A 20,053-nucleotide genomic window follows, 5' to 3' on the forward strand; every position below is an offset into this window, starting at 1 on the left:
GCCTTCGCTGTGTCCGCCTCTATGTGTGGAAATATAATGCGCCCACGCCAGAGCAGCAACAGATAAAGATACACAACTGTGTCAATGCCGAGGCTGTCTGTGCGACGGGACGTGCTTTTAACGGTGGCAGATACGTAGAAAGTAACAAGACACCGCCGGCTTGTGATTTACCACCTTAACAAAAAGTTAATAAAACGAATGCTTTGGCTCTAGCAGGGGTGTTGCCTGTCTTTGACGACACAGAAAAAATGTCACCGGGCAACGGGGCAGGTAAGCCTGTTTACCTTGCTTCGTTGCCCGGTGGCAACAGAGAACGTACACCGATAAACAAACACCTTCACCGGCAGGATTCACTCCCGTGTTTGTAAGCAAATACACCTCTGGTAACCACCATGCCTGGGAATTGTATGACTATTTGACACTTTGTCACTATTATTTTGCCCCTTTCGTCTTAATCAAATGTACACAGACGTTTTTTTTTATTTACCATAATAAAAATACTTTATAACAACTTAAAATAGTCATTCAAGTTGTTACAAGTTGTAAGACTAAGAGTAAAAGTACACAAACAGGCCCTTAATGCTATATTAGCAGGTATATATATTGTGGGGTGTTTGTGGGTGTGTGGTATGGTATATATATATACACACACACACAAAATTATATGTATATATATACATACATATATATATACACACATACACACACATACACACACACACATATATATACTTCCCATAGTAGCCTTTTCCATAGTTTAATCTATAAAAATGCACCATAGTTTTATGTTTATCATACATAAATTTAAATCCCAAATAATAACCAGAAACGCTGTGAAACAAATGACTGCAATGACTGACATTTGGTGAATTACTTGAGTACTTGTGTACTGCATTGTGTTTTGCAAACTGCCTGTGCAGTGATTGCATCTATACGCAGATATGTGATAATCATCACTTCAGTGACGAGAGAGATGTTGTACAAATGTGTCAGTGAGAAAGGGCAAAAGAAAAAGAAAAAGAAAAAAAGACCTGACTGTGCCTCAGAGGATTCAAACAGAACTCTGTCCTTCATGTCAGCCTCAGGACCAGCAGCAGCACAGACTGTCTGTCTGATTACAGAGACACACTCCTCCCCACTGTGCAGGGGACGCTGTGCCCCACCAGCATATTATCACACTGTCTGAGAAGTGAATCATCCTCGTGTGTTTGTGTGTGTGTGTTTGTGTGACACAGAGAGTGTGTTCCAAAGAAACATCACACAGATAGACAAAGGTGCCTGTCTTTGCCCAGCCCAAACTGCTCTCTCTCTCTCTCTCCAATCTCTGTCTCCTTGAGAGATGCTGACTCAGTGGAACAAAGTGAAAGGAGATGGTTAAACTCCCTCCCCATACTCGGAACACAAGCCTTTGTTCGAGTCGCTGCGCCTTCTTTATGTTTGAATTGGCTTGTTTTGACGCTTGTCATTGCTGGCAGGTGCTCGGACGAGATTTTTTTTTTTACTGCAAGAGCGGAAGCGTCGTCACCCTGAACGCCTGAGAGACAAGTTCTCCTTTCGGCTTGGCCGTGTTCGTCAGCAAGTCTGGCTGTCAACATAACTTAGGTCATGCAGAACACTCCGACCTCGTTTGCCCCAATTAGACCTGGATCTGACAATCCGATATGTTTCCTGACAAACTCTCATGTAATATTGATCTTAACGGTGTCTGTGTTTTGTTTTTTTATTATTATTTTGGCTTCAGTGCGTGATTTATTTGAATCCTAAATAGCCAGTACGGTATGTCCCCTCATTCTATCTGTGCTAATGTGACAAATCACATTGCGATCACGTAGTAGTATTGCGTTAATGCGCAAATGTATCATCATGCAGCCAAATGTTTTTCAGTGTGCTGCATGGTGCAGTAGGATGCACATGGGTAAGTCTGTGATGGAGGATACAAGAGCAACCCCCCCCCTCTTTATGCAGCTACATGATAATGCATCACACACACTTCTGGGAAGAGTTTATTGACAAGCGAGGAAGGCCGTGTGGGCGGGTCGTAAACATTTCACGTTGGATATCAGATCTGCTGGGACAGAGCAGCCTGTGTGTGTGTGTATGTGTGTGTGTATTTGTGCGAGCAATAACGCATGAGTTGTTGTGTGTGAGAGACTTGAGTGTGTGGGACATGTGTGGGCGTGTGTGTGTGTGTGTGGGTGAGCAGCATTCCTATCCATCAAAGTCACCAGTGGGCCGCCCTCTGCCTCGGGAGAAAAATGAACCATGCCCAACGCACTCGTTGCCTGCTGTTCTTGTTCTCCTGTCACCGTTTCCTCCTGATTCACCCTGAGTGGCTGTGAGTGGGATGGGCACACCTCACCAGCCATCATCGCCGGGCTACCTATACAAGGCTACCACAGGAAGCTGACACATAAAGATGCCTGCGTGTCTCTCATTCTGATACAAACAATAATGTGTTTTCATTCCTGGAAAACTGATCATACAAGGAGTGTCTCTCTTCCTGAGAGCTGGGGTGGGGGGGGGTGACTCCTATGTATTCAAACTGCTTCTGTGCAGGAAAGGCTTCAAGTTCACTGTCTGATGTAAGATACATCATCATTTCATCCTGTAAAAACACGTTTATCTTGTTAACTTGAAACTTTGAAAACGCACTTTGACTTCCTCTACGTTTTTGTTGCTTGGTGCATCTTATTTTGATGTAAACCCAAAGAAACAACGCATTACATTACATTACATTACTTTGCATTTAGCAGACGCTTTTATCCAAAGCGACTTACAGAGGAGGACATAAGCTGAGAAAGGTGTAAAGGAGCACAGAGTAGTTGTTAGTTTTGTTAGGCAGGGAAGCATTCTCGAAAGAGAAAGGTTTTTACAAGTTTTTTAAAGGTAGAAGGGGATGTTGCTGTTCTAGTAGCAAACGCAAATATCTAAAGATGTATTGCCCATTCTTCTTGGGGTGTTGGCATTGATTTGGACTGACCTGCTCCTATCCCGGTTTTGACTAAACACTCTAATTTAATTCACATTATCATTGAGATGGTATTGACTACAGCCTAAGTGCCTCTTACTGTAAGTGGATAAAGTTTCTGTATTATGTGGACGTTCAGCCATTTGACTGGTCTGTACAGGCAGACTGGTGAATGAGATTGGATTGTGATTATGGAGTCCTTTTTCGAACTAAGAGACATTAAAGTAGATTCAGAAACATATGATGGGATGATGTTACTGGTACTGAGTGATAAGGGGACACTAGGTCATGTGGCAAGACACGTGACAGCTTAGTGGGTGTGTGTGGGTTAGGAAGGATATACTAGTGAAAATTACACCAAGATAACGCCTTCAACGCAGGAGGATTTTGTCAGAATTGTGACGCATAATTCATCAAAAGGACCTTTTTTTTTTGTATTTTGAAATACAAGTATCTTCCCATTTCATAATAACTGGTTTTCCAAATGACAGTTTAATTTCATAATACCACTTTTCATGACAAAGTCTTAGCAAACAGGGCAGAGATAGTTCTGTAATCAGCTGCTTTCGGTCTGAATGACAGAGAACGTCACACATTACACACACTGCAGAAACTCATGTAATCATGTATGACACACACGAGGATATAACATACGTCCATTCTGGGTGTGAAATTTACAAACACACACATTTGCGTCAGATTCCGCTATGGATTTAATGTAAATCGTGTAAACGTGTGAAGTCACAGACATGGTCTGTCTGTGTGCAATTCAGTATGTGAATGTGTGCTCTGTCACATATGCGTAGAGAATATTCTATTTAAAAAATTCAAGATGGATAGATACTTAATTGATCCTGAGGGAAATTCAAGCATCCAGTAGCAGCATGAGACACAGTAAACGCACAGTAAACATGCATTAAAATGAACCTCTACTATGGTAAACATACATTAAATTTAACCTATGAGCTAAATTTGCATTCAAAAGTACAAATACAAGAACTATGTAACCTTGAATCTGGTGTACCTCTAAAATGCTGTTTTGTCCTGAGAGAAATACATTAGCGATTTAAAACAAAACACACTACGGTAAAGGATTTGTCAATGGAAAAGCAAAATTCTTTGTATATTTTGCTACTCAGATTTAGCTACCTCCGTGGCTTTGAGCAAATCTGGTCATAGTTATAGTAAATGTGGAGTGGGATCAGTGTTACATATTTGGGACGGAGTTCAAAAAGGACCCAAGATACAGCGTAGGGTGAAAAAAAGAAGAGGAGTCATCAGAGAGCCGAGGGGTGAGGAGTTGAGTGGGAGTGGGAAGGTCTCCGATCCCACACCTGCAGGAGGAGCACTGCTGAAAGTGCTGCTGGCTCACCCTCCCGGCTCACAGCACAGATGATTGATGACACAACTCGAGCTCAACGGCTTTACACACCAAAGCAGACGATGTGCTAGAGAGAGTGTCAGAACCCCGGCCTGAGAAAGAAAGAGAGAGAGAGAGAGAGAGAGAAAAAAAAATGTGCAAAACGTGCAATGACAAGAAACAAGAAAGGAAAGTGTCACATTAGACTATGACTGAGTCACAATCACAGCTTACAGTAACTTCTGAACATCCAAGCCACGGACATTTCAAACAGACTACCGTTTCCAGTATCAGTCGAGTCACGACATTCCCATGGCTTTTGTCCTGAAAACTTTTGATTGAAACTTTTGGTGAACCGGATGCTTCATCTCTCAGATATATAGTGGTTAGTGACTGAAAAATGAATCAACTCAAGGACATGCTGTAAAGTTTATGTTTCCCTGTTGCTGAGTGAGCGATGACTAAACGCAAAAACCTCTGTAGATTGAACAGTGGCCAAAGGCACGTTGGATACATTCCAAGCATTTCACAGGAAAGCTTGCTGTGTTCCCTCTCTCCAGCTGGCACATTCATCATATAGATAGATAGATAGATGTGTGAGCACAAAGATATGTAACATTATGTACTTTATCTTTGATTTCTCAATATCATTTAGATGGAGTTAGTCACTCTATCCTTAGTCAGCACTTTCAAGTACAACACATTGCATTTTTGAGACATGCTTTGTGTACAACTTATATAATCACAACAGCCTCCACATACCTTACTGCATGTGTCATGGGTTGTTGCGCATGTTTTCATACTACTTGTGAGTTCATCGTATCTTTTAATCATCTGTTATAGACCTTAGTAAAAATTGTCTGACTTTTTACTGTAGCAAACTTTCGCCTCAAATCATAGTGTTCGTTCACATGTAAACGCATTTGTCTGGTTAAAATTTGAACATTTCAAAAATACACAGCCATACATCTTGCCAAGAGTTAGACGAGAGGATCAATACTCTCCCCCTCAAATCCATTAAGCATGAAGCTACAGTCAGACGAGACAGCTAGATATACCTAGCCTACTAGCACCTCTAAAGCACAAATTTATGCATTTTATCTTATTTATTTAAAGAAAACATACAAAAACAGAAGTTGTGATTTTACGTGGGGGTATTATTTCATGGATATTTGCAGTTTTGTGTTAAATTGTGAGTTTTAAAGGTGCTGGAAGTTTGTACCTTTTGTACCTTTAGCAGACAAATACATACAATACAGAGAGCGATATCTCATCCAACGCTTGGCAAGCAAATAGGTGCATTCCCCGAAATGTCAAACTGTTCCCCAATGCAATGTTTATAATTACAACCATCGCCTTGTAGTAGCAAAGTAATGTGAATCAGCACACCATTGTGATTTGAGCCTCCACACCAATCCTGCGAGAATACGATGTACTGTTATGGCTTAGCCTATCACGTTTGTAACAGAATACTTCACACTATTTTCAATATTCTGTTCAAACCATTTGTCTTCTTCGCAGTCTTTCATGTGTCGTGATGCTGCGCAACTCATAGGACGCAAGTATTGTTGTACTGTATACTCCCATACACCAGATCCAGCACCATCGAGCCATTTACTGCACAGCCAAATCCAAATGGTGTAAATTCAACACCCCCACAAAGTGGACCTGATAATTGCTGCCTTTTACAGAGCCGGTCTGCTCACACTAAAAGGCCCACAATAGGACTCAGCCTGGAACTGGGCTGAATGTGCTAAATAAGCTAATGAAATCCACCCACAGGACACAAGCCGGGCACGATAAGAACCTTTATAGCTGTGAAACTCGGCCAAGCTGGGAGGGTGTTAGCTCTATCTGTTTGTTTATTTGTCTGTTTGACAGCCCACGGCGTAGCGCCAGAGGGACTGGTGGTCCGACAAAGGTTAGGTGTCAGTGTGGAGTGTATAAAATAGAACAGAGCAGAACGAGCGCGAGAAAGAGAGAGAGCGAGAGCGGAGAAAACAGAGAGAGAGAGAGAGAGAGAGAGAGGCTCAGGGCAGGAAGTGTGGGTGGCTGGGTAGGTGGTTTTGGCAATGCAGAATGGACTTCTTGCGTATTACTTCTGGTAAAACAAAGATATGAGTTTTGCAACAGCTCTGCCCATTCACTGAGTAGTATCAGTTGTAAAAATGTTGCTCTTTGAGGTCAGCGTTTGTAGAGGGGACACCAAATCATTTTAAGAGCAACATGTTGTGATGTGCACTAGTACTCCCAGCACTTTTACACTGAAAGAAAACAGATAGGAGATAATAGAAGGGAATATGTGTGTGTGTGTGTACAGTACACAGTGATGAATACCAGATGCAGGCATTTCCTTTGTTGGTGCAAGCAAGTTCTGAACTTGCCATATCGCCCTGCTCTCCTCCCACACGGTTGAATACTTCCACACACACACACCCACACACACACTCTAGAATCCCTGCCCACAAATCCTCCTCCATGCTCGGTTTAGGGGTGGCCGAAAGCTGCAGGCTAATTCAATGCTGGCTGTTGCTCCGTCGTTTTATATCTCTCCTGCTGTCTTTCTCTTCTCCACCCTTTGGTCTTTGCACTCAAACTCTTGCCTAATTAGTTTTTTCCTATCTCTCCATCTGATTTTACCCCCCGCACTACACGTCTCGAGCAAACGCTCTCTTGATTATTCTTTCTATTTTTACTTTGTTTTACTTTCTCCTGCTGCTTTTTCTTTGCAGCAGCGCGTTTGCTCCCCACTGCAGGACTCTGCTCTGCAGTTGACGTGCAGTAATCTAATCAGTGATAGCGAAGGTCGTTACGGGTCACATAATTGGGCTGGTAGGTTGTACATAGAGTTGATCTCATCTGTGACGTCAGCACGGAGGAGTGGGCGCACAGCGGCCTTCTCTCTATCACATTCTTAAAATAGACCTCCGTCCCCACTGACAACGTCATCCACTCCACCCTCTGGCTCTGCTGCCCCCTTTCCTCTCTTGCTATCTCACTCCCTCTTTTCCCCCACTATCCCCCTTTTGCTCTCTTTTTTTCCACCCCCTCCTCCTCCTCCTCCTCCTCCTCTAACTTTCCGGGCTTTGCTGGCTGCCCTTTCTCTCTCTTTTTCTTCCTCTTTGCCATCTATCTGTTTGTGCTCGTTGATAACGGCAGTAATTCCATAAACGAGGGTTCATTGTACTTCAGGCTGATTGCTCTCGAACAGACGGCTATCTCTAACTGTAGGCCTGAAATTTAAGACGTGACCGTTTAAACCACAAAACCACCTTTCATGGTTTCTTCTGAAAAACGATAACAGTGCCATGCAAATGAATGTGGCCTGCCACTTTCCCAGCACAAACCATCGTCATTGCAGAGAAGCGGCACATCTGGATACCTAAAACAGAATGCCACCAATTACATGTAGTTAAATATTGACTGTATGGGCGGAATGCTCTGAAGCCAAAGTGAGTCACACAGGGAAGCCGGCACTGTGCTGACCCTCTGTGTCTATGTAACTAATGATCAAACGCACGGCATCAGTTTGACCCTGTCCACAAACAAAGCAGCATTTTGTTCTGCTCTGACCACTCCACTGCCCACTGTTGCTCTCATATATACTGTATGTACATTTAAGTCCAACGTTCCAGCATCATGAACAATAACTTTTAGATCTCACGATTGGCTAATTTTGCTATTTTGTGTTTTCTTCTTTCTTTCCCCTGAATGCCAGCCATTTCAAAACAACTGAGTCATCATCCATCCATCCATTCTCTGTAACCGCTTATCCTCATCAGGGTCACAATGGGAATGGAGCCTATCCCAGCTGACTAAGGGCAAGAGGCAGGGTACACCCTGGATGAGTCGTCACCTCATGCCGGAGACGCAGGCACTGGGGGAAGGCCTCAGGAAACCTTCTTGCTGTGAGGCAACACCACATGCTCATTTATAATAGTTCAATTCAAAATACCATTAACATAATCAACAAGCAATGAAATACTTGGTGCTCTGACACATATTTCCAACACACATTCTTCATATTTTCACATTGCTACTTCCTATACAGCTATATTGTTCATAGATTTACGTGTGGATTCGTGTTGATCAGTTGGTCAACCACCTTGGTCCAGAGTCCAGAGTCTCAAAACAACAATTAAATGGATCAATTGATCTGAAATTTGTGAATTGTAATAACTTTGTTGACCCCTTAACTCTTGATGCCGTGCCGTTATTGAGTCAAAACTGAATTAGCAAATAATAGCATGCTGAACTAAGTGGGCAAACATGATAAACACTTTCTAATACTAATTGAAGGCGTAGCATTTAGCTCAACATGTAGCCACAGAAAGCCATGGCTGTACACTCTTAATCTCATTAGAATATAAACTTAGTAGTTTAAGCATGTGTAAAAACACACACACACACACACACACACACACACACACATGCTGGTGTGATAAAATAAGTATACAAATATTAGGCTTATCAAAGCAATAATTGTAAAGCAACAATGGGTCAAATGATGACAGGGTTAAAGATTACCTTAACAAACAGACACTAAGTCATCGTCACTCCTTTATTTGCTGTATTCACACTTCCTTCTATATTAGCTCTGACACACTATGGCGCATCAGGAACCAGAGGCCTTTAAAAATAGCTGTTCACCACCAAAATAGTCACGACAACAGACAGAAATCATCGGCTCATATTCAACTGACTCCAGTCATTTGTTCTCCCTGACCCGTCTCTCACCAGCATGCTTGTCTTACCCTTCGTCAACATGCCTGAAGTGCTAAAGTATAAACCAGATGATAACTAACCAACCAACAGGCTTTGGCCTTGTCTATGTTTATTCATATCTATTCTTTCTGTTTGATGTTACTTGATACAGCCAGTCAGCCAACTATGAGTTCACGGTAAATTAATCAGTTGTGTCTATTTATACTGTACCAGCTGACGTGTCTGGTGTTGACTACTTGTTAGGGATGTGTTTATCGAGCATTCAGCAGTGTTCGCGGCACGAAAGGCAAGAATGAGGATGAAGATTTTATATAATCAGACACATTTTTCGGTGGGCTGGTTGCGATGTGCCAAGTTCAGTGGCGGTTTAAAGGGTAATTTGAGACTACAAACGGGGGCGGAGGCAGTAATTCACTGGTACATAGTGTGTCATCATAAAATAAAATGTTTTGTCAGGCAGTCTCGTCAGCAGATCAGGTTGTAATTCAATCTCTGGTCTTTGTAGATAGGAAATGTCTATCATGTGTCAAGTATTGTAAGATATTTCCACTTTAACTGTTCAGTGTGCGGTCAAAAGTAATTATAATTATGTTGTTAATTATGAATTAAATCTCAATCCGGATATGATAGGTAATCAATATAATCATGGCTCTTTTAAAAAGGAACTTTCTGATCTTTGTTGACATAATGACTGAGATCATTCTCATTTCCCGTTTTGACTCTTTACCACTGACAATACAAACACATTTAGTGCCTTGCTTCCCTTCAACTGCCTGACTCTTTTACTGTTAATGTTCGCTGTGATGTCAACACAAATCAATATGATTTTTGACCCCTGAATTGTTAGCAGACAGTATACTGATTAACTAGATGGTTAGTCATGTATTGTAACGTCAATATATTGAATGGCATGTATAAAACATGTTTGTTTGTTCACATTTCTGGGCATTCGGCTGCGATACAAACGTGTGCTGTTATCAGTCAGTAGTTACTGATGTTTCCTGAAATAACAGATTGTCTGTGTGTTTATGTAGCATAATAACTGTGTTTGAAAATGATATTAAACCGAGTACCACTAATTTGGAATGAATATTTCACTCTGAAAGGAATAGTATTGACAAGCTGTGATTGATGAATGTCCAGTAAATATCAATCTACTGCAAGAAGCTTAGCCCAAAGACTGGAAACAGGGGGAAACAGCTAGCCTGGCTCTGTCCAAAGGTAACAAAATACACCTACCAGCACCTCTAAAGTTCACTAATTAACGTCTTATATGTTATTTGTTCAATCATTACAAGGTTTTAAGTGTTATTTCTTGATTTCTTTATCTTAACTGTGAGGCCAGGCAACATAAACCCCTGTAAACCTACAACTGTTATACTGCCATGTTACACTTAGACAGTTTATGTATGGATTAAACAAATGAAACATAATGTTGGGTGGATTGTGTAACCTATGGACAGAGCCAGGCCAGCTGTTTCCCCTTGTTTCCAGTAATTGTGGTAAGCTAAGCCAAGACGGTATCAATCTTCTCATCTACCATTTAACAAGAGGGCCAATATGTTTCCAAAAATGTATCATAACATATTTGCACTCATTTTGGGGGTATTTGCTGAATGGCTTATAACCTTAAAAAGTTAATGTATGTAGAAGTTCTTCCTCTATACTGGAACTCATCCATCTGACCTTTTCAGAGCTGTTCAAAAAGTACTTTGACTTTCTATTTGGAGTCATGGAACAACCCCACCTCCTCCATGTCCTCCATGTGTGGAATCAGTCTGTAGCTGCATTCAGAGGATGTCTGACCTAGACTGAACTCACGCAGTAAGAGCTGTTTGCGACATGGACTGCATGTTACAACACAGCAGTCAGGAGCAGGGTTACATAGGTGATTGGTGAAAGAGAGGTAGAGTTGAGTTTTTGGTACCTCTGGTTTCTAAATGACGACTAGATGATTTATTTAACTTAACTGTTCACAGTGTGAACTGTGGCTTCACCACAATAAACATGGATTACATATTATAACAATATACAATAAAGAGTAAATTGGGAGAGCTTGGAGTTCTATTAAAGACTATTACAAGAAGTACAACATGGTAAATTCTGCAAACGCAAGACAAATGTACAAATTCAGTGAGGAGTGAGTGAGGTAAGGGAGAGGCGCCGTACAACTGATTATGTATTTGATAATTTAACAGTTTAATTAGGACAAATTATTTCTTGAGGGAACAAGTTCAAACTGTGGGAACAATGGATGGGATGATGACTTGTTATGAAGAGGTTTCTTGTCTGTATTCAGTACATTCCCCTGTGATTTAGCTGCCCATATCAGTTTTTCTTTACAATAGACATCCAAGTATCTATGCAATGACATCATGATCAAGATAAGATGCTTTCCACCACATTCATGTACAGTACACCATTTACTGTCTCAGCCCAAAGTCCTTAAACTTCCTGAGGCATTTTTAAATCCCAATCTGTGTTACTTACAAAATGAAGGTGACTATATAATTATATATCTAGCTTTAAGTATTTAAAACAACTAATATACAGGGTGACCTATGAATAATGTTATACTGTGGATACTTTGTGGTGTGTGTCATGGCTTTGTTATCCCTAGTGGAATGACACAGGAAAAAAATAATAACCATACAGGGATTATGGGATGAGATGATAGAGGAAGGTGAAGCAGAAAGGGGAATCTAGCAAGGGAATCTCCATGGGCATTTCCTCGTGCAGCATTTCATCTCCCATATATTATTTTGTCAAAACTCAGCTCGGCGTCTGTTTTTCAGCCTTTTATTTTACCAAGCTGTTGCCAACAACTGAAAGCCAATCCAAGATTTACTCTTTCCTGGCATTTCTCTTGCTTGGTCACTCTCTCCTTTTTCCTATCTTCGCTTCCCCCGCAACGTCCTCATGGCTCTGTTAACCTCTGCCATGTCCTGCAGAGGCCGCTAAGCTGGGTTACATTGGCCACTTGACTGGCTCCAGTTCTGGCACAACACTGGCAAAGCTCCCTGTCACCATTCCCTACTGTCTCCCCTTCGTAAAAACCTCCTTCACCTAGTAGCCCAAAGCTTCTTTGCAAGCAGTGTAAACAGCAATACTCCCATGGTGCTTTGAGTTCCAAGTCCAGGCAGCATGGACTGAGATAAATAGCATAGTATTTTCCTACAGGATGCAGAGCAGGAATGACAGAGACACCTTTCACCCATTAAAATTCAGTGTAGCATTAAAATAAGAGTGAAGCTGTAATTTTAAGGAAGAAAGGTTACAAAATTATGCTTTAAAATATATTGAATGTACATTATATGAACTCTACTATCATCTGTTGGGCCACCAACATGAGGCCCCAGGCCTGGAATCCAAGCCCTGTCTGTCAGAGCGGGTCTGTGCGTGTAAAGGGAGTTATTTCTGCCTGCTTGAGGTGTCCTAGGTGGAAACAAGCTTGTTGGCATATTTTCCTAGTGTGCCTCAGTAAAGAGGCTTGTGACTATGAAGCCACAATGAGTTGTTGTCAGTCACCCCTGGGGGCAGAAGCGAACGTCACCCAGCACAGGGGGATTAACTGGAACGGTTGAAGGTTAAAGAGAAGAGAAGATTTGCATTCATTTCTCACGTTAAATTCGGTCTCTGTGTTTTGGTTTCAACGTTGACTGTGCCATCCCTAAACTGTTTGAGATGTCCTTGCATAAATATGAACATGCATGACATGACAACGTGGTTTCGGTTGTGGTTTTTTGGCTTCCCAAATTTTTTCTTTTGCATGGCGGTTAATATAATACAATGAAAAGAAAGCACAGAATTTGATTTTACATGGTATGGGCTTTACTGCTGTTACGAATAATCTAGCATGGACATTTCTGAGGAAGCTGTTCTTCATACTGCATGCAAATGAGTTGTGGTGAATTTCTCATTACATAACCCATTTACAGTATTCACCTATGCTTACAGCGTGCCACCCAATCCCTTTATGGCTCAGCAGAACGCCCTTTTCTACAGAATGCTACAATCAGACAATATCTTCACTGTGCTGCATTCGGATGAAGCGAATTACCTTTAGCTAAAGTGACATAATAATGGATGCAGTTATTTTCTCATTACATCAGCTCTCAGGAAATGTGACATCATCACCGAGATTTCAAGAGATCTCTGTGTCAGTTGGAAAGTTTAAGAACAGCACAGGTGGCAGAACAGATATGATGACACGAATGTTTCGACACAGCTCAAGAGGAAGGAAAGGCAACCCAGAGGTAGTCCTCTGCTGATATTTACACTTTGTCTCAATTCCTCTTTTGACACGCTGCGGTTGAGCTCATGCGCGCACACACACAAAACAAGGCCCTCACCTGTGATAACCGTGCAATTAAAAGAGCAACAAATAACTGACTGCACTTTCTTGATGTGTGTTCATGTGCACTCGAGTGTGAATGCGTCCTCACGTGCCCAGACATATCCAGTAGATGTTTTGGAAACAGGGGGCAGAGCAGCTTAACCCAGCTAAAGACAGTCTACAGGAAAATGTGTGTGAAAGAGTCTCAGGAGACAGAAAAAAAAAACACACCCTGTGCCTGATGAACAGATCACATGAGACTGAGTGGCACAGCAGGAGAGAGGAAAGACTGCACAATCTGTAGGACAGGAAAATTGCGATCGTCCCAGATGACTAACCCCCTTGCAAAAGGACAGTGGAGCGATCAGACGTCATCTGCGCTGAGTGATATGCGCTTGGTCCCTTGTTTGGGAAGAGTCAAGTGTCTGCGCCAGGGATTAGTGGCATTCAGCTGGTGCTACTGTTAGCTTTGGTTCACAGCTGTCACCACCACCTCCCTCCACCCACCCCGACAAGGGGCTGCGGGGTGTATCATGAGTATAACATGAACTGTTACACATGTGAAAAGTTTACCACCTGTCTGACATGGTAATCAATCACTTTGTGATGATTAGGTTACCAGATCATGTACAGCAGTATTGCCCACACAACCTTCAGATGTAGACCTACACCCACCCATATATTACTGAAATGTGGAATTCGGGGTTAAATCAGTTTTCAGTCCAGGATTTTGTGGGCGGTCCTAAAGGGTGGCTCGATGACACACTGAGGCCACCCTGAGCATACCCCTGCACACCTGTTTCAGAGCTAGTCATATCATTTTCTGAACTCATCTGACACGTTTCAGTCACTTCAAAATTGCAGTTTCACATACTTTTTTTTACCTGATTCTGACTAATTTCCGAATTTCATAAACTTGGTGGTTTAAACACTGGTTAAAAACACTTTCTTCTTTGGTCTGACAAACTCAAAACACAAATTTGTTCTTACTGTTTAACCATCCCGCTTAGTTTGTCTGGCTACTGACAGTATAGGTATATTATACATGATTATACATGAATGAAAACATACTTATTTTCAATTTCTGCCATATTCTGCTAATAAATCCCACCAAATCTTTCACACTAGACCGTTACCATTATCATTTATGCATTACTTTTAGCTAACTATTTCAATTCAATGTTTTGGTAGAAACCTGAGAAATGTGTGAGAAATGTAAACCCGGACTGAAGTGAGCCTTTTCAATGGCCCCATGACTAAACATAGATCTGTGCATACTGTCTGCAGGGGCATGAAAGGCCAAGCTGCTCTAATCACACTTCCTTGAACAGCATGCATATGACTTGACAGGTCTTACCTTGTATACAATCTCCCCTTTCTATATGAACTGTTTTTCGCCTTTAGCACAATCCTCAAATAGGCATACACGCCTACTCATGTCGATCTGTACACGCAGATCGGGTCCCACCCTGCCAATGCACTCATCTGAACCCTGTAGCACATGACACCTCTAGTTGGAATTCCAAACAGCCGCAATCCCCATTGTCAGCAGCTACAGGGAAAAACAGATATTTTACACATCTGTCCTGGCCAGCCCTTATATTCTCTCATACACAAACACACACAAACACAAACAAACTCAACAACCTTCATTCATTTTTTTATTTAATCTTTCTTCAAGGGAAGATTTAATTCCTCTCGCTTTGCCTTTTGTCGACAGCTATTGCTTCCTTTTAGTTTTCATTTATGCATACTGTTGTAAAAAATGCGCATGAAACCACTCAAATCTGCTAATTAGAGCTTTGAATTACAATTTAAAAAAAAAAAGAGTGGATGTTTTTCTTTGGTAATGTGTAATTGAGTGAAAATCATCAAAGCACTGTAAAACTGAAAACAGGCCGGGGATATGGAATCACTCCAAGCATGATTTGTAGCTCTTTGAATGTAAATCTGAGAACTGGAAGAGCAGCTTTGAACGTAACAGAGACCTTTTTGTGTTTCTTTCTTTAGCGTTATGTAGGTATCGTCAACATGAACAGTTTCATGTTTCATGGCTGCATAAATTATTTTGAGATGGGTTTCTTTCGTATTGTTATTTCGGTATAGCAACAGTGTAGGTGGCAGATGCAGTAACCACACCATCCATATGCATATACATGGTAATTAAGCTTAAAGGTGAGTATAATGGTACTTTTTATACCTGCGTGTCTTTGGATTGGATGCTCACTTGTGAATATGCATGCACACACACGGAACGGAAAAGCACTCCCTCCCCTCCTCTCCCACAAAAACACTCGGCGCAATGATTACCTGCCTTGCCACTCAGGGGCCATTTGCTGTTACCACAAAGCTGATTATCTCACCCCTACAGCAGGCTGTGTTTGCGGCTTTTGCGATTTTCTCCCAAATGCCCACACTGCTATTTGTAGAAATGTTACCTAGCTGGCACAAGCTGAAATATGTTTGTGTTTGTGTGGATGTTTGCGTCTGGGTGAGTGTTTGTGGCGGTGCTTGCTTGTGTATGTGTGTGTGTGTTTGGTGGGTGGGTGGGTGTTTGTGTGGAATGGAAGGCTGTAAGAATGGAGCGATGGATGACACAAACAGGGCAGAGTGGTGGGAGGCTGGTGTCAGGGCCCTACTCCTACTACCAGGCTGGATGCAGTATCTGACAGCTGACTGAGAGTCTGCAGGCCCTCTCTTTACACAGTCCCACCAAAAGGTCAGCACTTCAATCAGCTCCGCTCTCTGGATGCCTCTCTTTCTCTTTTTACGGCTGCAGAACCTCAATTCGCTCGCCTTGATGCACACTTAGCCGTGCTTGACCAGGTATAAATGTAGTTTTCACACACAAAGAAAGCAGCCCCAAAGCGACTTCTAAGCATCTGTGTCGTGTGACATCCACAGTATATTAAAGTATGATTATGCACGCTGCATGATATGTGTAATTTTGGTGCACTTTGGTGTGTGGAAAATTGCCATCCCGAGTCATAGCTGACTCATTGCTCTAAGTGTTTAAATTTTCCGGACCTTTAATTTCCTCTCAGTTCCTTCTCAGGTCTCTAATTTGCCTTTACACATTAGGCGCTCTCAATATCCTGTAGCCTGCCACCCGCCACAGGAAAATATTTTCTCTGCAGATGAGTGAAAATTGCAATTAAAATATTACGTAACACAACGAGACCAGACAAGTGTCTGCACAGCAGAGATAAGACAAACAAAACAGGACAAACAAGACGAGCAAATGTTTCAGACCATTTCTCTTTGTTTGTCCTGCTGATAAATTGAATCAAATCATAAAATGACTTCCTGTACGTGAGTCATCCAATGTGTGAGGTCATATCTTTTGTTTAAATCTAAAGGTATGAGGGCCTTCGAGTCACATGTTTAAAAATCAGATTACTCTCTCAATGTGTCATCTGTCACTCCCCCGTTTAATGCGTAACTCCCTCATTATTCACCTATTACGCTGTTTTATTAACAGGTCTCCCAGCGCTGTCAGCTGCATGAATTATCGTTGACATGAGGGGTGAAACGTCGGTGTCTTCATGAGATTTCATGAGGCTTATAAGAGCACTGACATAAAAAGAGATGAAGAGGATTTTGGTTTGAGCATCCATTAAAAGACTCTCATCTGTGTTTTTCAAATCTCATGAGGTTAGAGTGACTCCATCTCCCAATCCATACAGCCGGTGACTAAGCCTGTATCAAGACGCTTTGAAGGCTGGGCGGTCATACAGCATACAGGGAAAATATCACAGTCAGTGTGCGTCATGTTGAAGCCTCTGCCAGTACATAAAGAAAATCCTGTGCCTCGATTCTTTCCATTGGCTTTATGATTCATTTTATTGCCCACTACTTGACTGTGAGCTTCTACCATTACAGTGACAGATGCCTGGGGAAACGCCTAACTTTATAAAAGGACAAGCTCAAATCTTATTTCCATGACTTCAAATGTTGTCTTATTTTCATTAGAAATCACTTCAGGGTTGCCGTTCTCACTATCAGTTACCATTTTGCTCAGCAGGTTTAACATGTTTACCATCCTATCTTAGCATGTAATTAGGACAAAACAAAGCACAAGTACAGATGAGGCTGATTTAGCCATAAACCAAAGTATAGGATACATTTTTTGAAATTAAGGGACATCAAATTGATTACAATTCATCCTGTGGGACAAATCTTACGGCAATCGATCTAATAGCTATACTCAAACTCAACATTTTAATCAAAAAACTACAAACGAATATCAAGTTATAACGTTTATATATTAATTCAGGTCAGGTCAGGTTGGACCTGCCAGCAGACTGACATCGCCATCCCCCACGGTCTCTTCAATGACGAGAAGCAACCTCACGTACTTCTTGCTTGAATAGTAAAACATAATCATAACTGGTGATTCATCTGGCATTGAATCGATGAACTTTTCACATTCAGTCACATATTTAAAATATCTTTCAGACTAGGAATGATTTGCCGTCGGTGTCATCAAACACATTCATGGGCGTGACTTCTTTTAAAGCTGAAATCACACTGAAGAATACACTGCTGGACTATCATTTAAGAACATCCTAAATATGATGATTCATATGGGCTGGTCCCCTTTTATTCCCACAATGGTCGACTAACTAAATACAGCCCTGCAAGCTCTCGCAAAGCTGGGAGCATCACTGTGTTAAGAGTACCACTCAGAGATGACACCATGGATTGTCATTGCATGCATCATGTCATTCTCTCCCCGGGTGCAGACAGTGCAATCTTTTTATTACAGTACATGGCTATCCATGGGAGATAGACAGTGACTTATTATCGCGTGCCTCATCAGCCTGGAAACACAGAGTGGCTCTTCAGTGAGGGCTCTCATTGGATACTCATGGTACTTCATCAATGTACAGTACTTCACCGCTTCTATATCAATGTGAACAGGTCAGACAGGTTGTTTATGAGACGTTTACTTCGTTAGGCTGTGTGGGTGACAACGTTCTTTATGGACGATGTAAAACAATGATGAGATGAGTTCCATCTCTGAAAAAAAAAAGCACACATTGTCAATTTAAGTGGAGCAAAAACAAAATTTTGACACGCTATGAACTTTAAAAAAAAAAACACCCAAAAAACAGGTTACTCAGTTATAGTATCTTCTTCTCCAAAGTTGGAACGTCCTGTACTCTTGGTTTTAGTTACACGACTGTACACAAACTAAGAGAACAGAGGGTGCACATGGAAAGCACATGGTCATTTTGTGCTTTGCGTTTGGATAAGAGTGGCGACCAGGAGAAAGAAGGAATAGAGCTTGGTTTCAACATCCCCTATCATAAATCTGGATTAAAGAAGTGGTGGTTTTTTGACACGACTGTTTCATCTCGTCTGTCTGAAGTGTTACTCGCAGGCCACCCACCCCCCCCTGAGGCTGACGGATGACTGAGTGTGAGTGTGTATTGTTTACGAGCGTGTGTGAGTGCAGCTGGGACGGGAAGGTTTTGATGAAAGAGACAAACTGATTGAAAAGGAGAACAGAGAGCAGGATGTGTGAGAGAGGTGTTGACATGTAGTTTTTTTTTTTTATTAATGGATGCTGACCTGAGTCACCGTCTGCAAGTCTACACAGCACGTGCTTAATCAGTGGAAAAAGAGATTTCAACACTTGACTGTTGTCTTCAGCGGAAAAAAAAACAAAAAAAACTCTTCCTTATTTATGCAGATAATACTGCCTCAAAAACATACGAGCAGCAGTTTGACCAAGGACATGAGCACAGTCATGCGAGCATTTCTGTGTAAACACTGGTACTTCCAGTGTACTTACACTTGTTATAGGCCCTCCAGAGTTTTGACATTCAAAATAAACCGGTTGCGGTTTCTCAGCTCTGAAAAGCCTCACAACAGCACGTGAATGAGGTCAGCGCCTCCAGGAGTGAGTCTGAGCTTAAATCTGTGGTTATGAAACGAGAGAAAAGCCCAGTTTTCCACAGGATGGGCAGTGAACTTTTCCTGGCTTTGTGACAAAAGCCTGAGGTCATCACTTATAACAAACAAGCTCTGCCAACACATTTTAAAATCAAGGGCAGGCAGCAGTTATTGAGGGTATACCAAATTACTCCAAACCCACAAGTGGGCCTGCACCAGTAAAAGTGACTAAGCTTCCACCAGATACAGAAGCAGTATAATTCAAAATGAGGATCCTCCTTTTAAAGAGTCATCAGATCCAGCAGTGGTTACATGACAAACGCAATGACTGTTCCTTCCCTGAAATTGTGGTTTTGACGAGAAGTAGAATAAAACTGTAGTCATCTGAAATGCTTTAGTGCAAATAGTTGATGTCTGCTGCCACCAAGAGGCAGAATCACTCACTACATAGTCAAACAAACTGCTGCAGAGGTAAAATTGACTTCTATGCAACAGGACAAGTTAATGAGAAAAGCATTTCCAGAAGACACTGTGTCTCTGTCTGTCTTTGTGTGTGTGTGTGATCATGCTGATTAGCATCCCTTTTTGTGCAGCCCAGGCCTGTTCTGTTTACAGGAGATAAATGATACAAATCTGTTGAGTCAATTGCACTCAGTTGTTTGGGGGCATCAAAAAAAGAAAAAAAAAAAAAAAAACGACATATGATCATCATTAAGTCAGAAAGAGAGTAACAGATGTAAAGAAAACAAACTCCACCAGCAGG

This window comes from Larimichthys crocea, chromosome XVII (assembly GCF_000972845.2).
Source record: "Larimichthys crocea isolate SSNF chromosome XVII, L_crocea_2.0, whole genome shotgun sequence".
NCBI classification, from domain to species: domain Eukaryota; kingdom Metazoa; phylum Chordata; class Actinopteri; family Sciaenidae; genus Larimichthys; species Larimichthys crocea.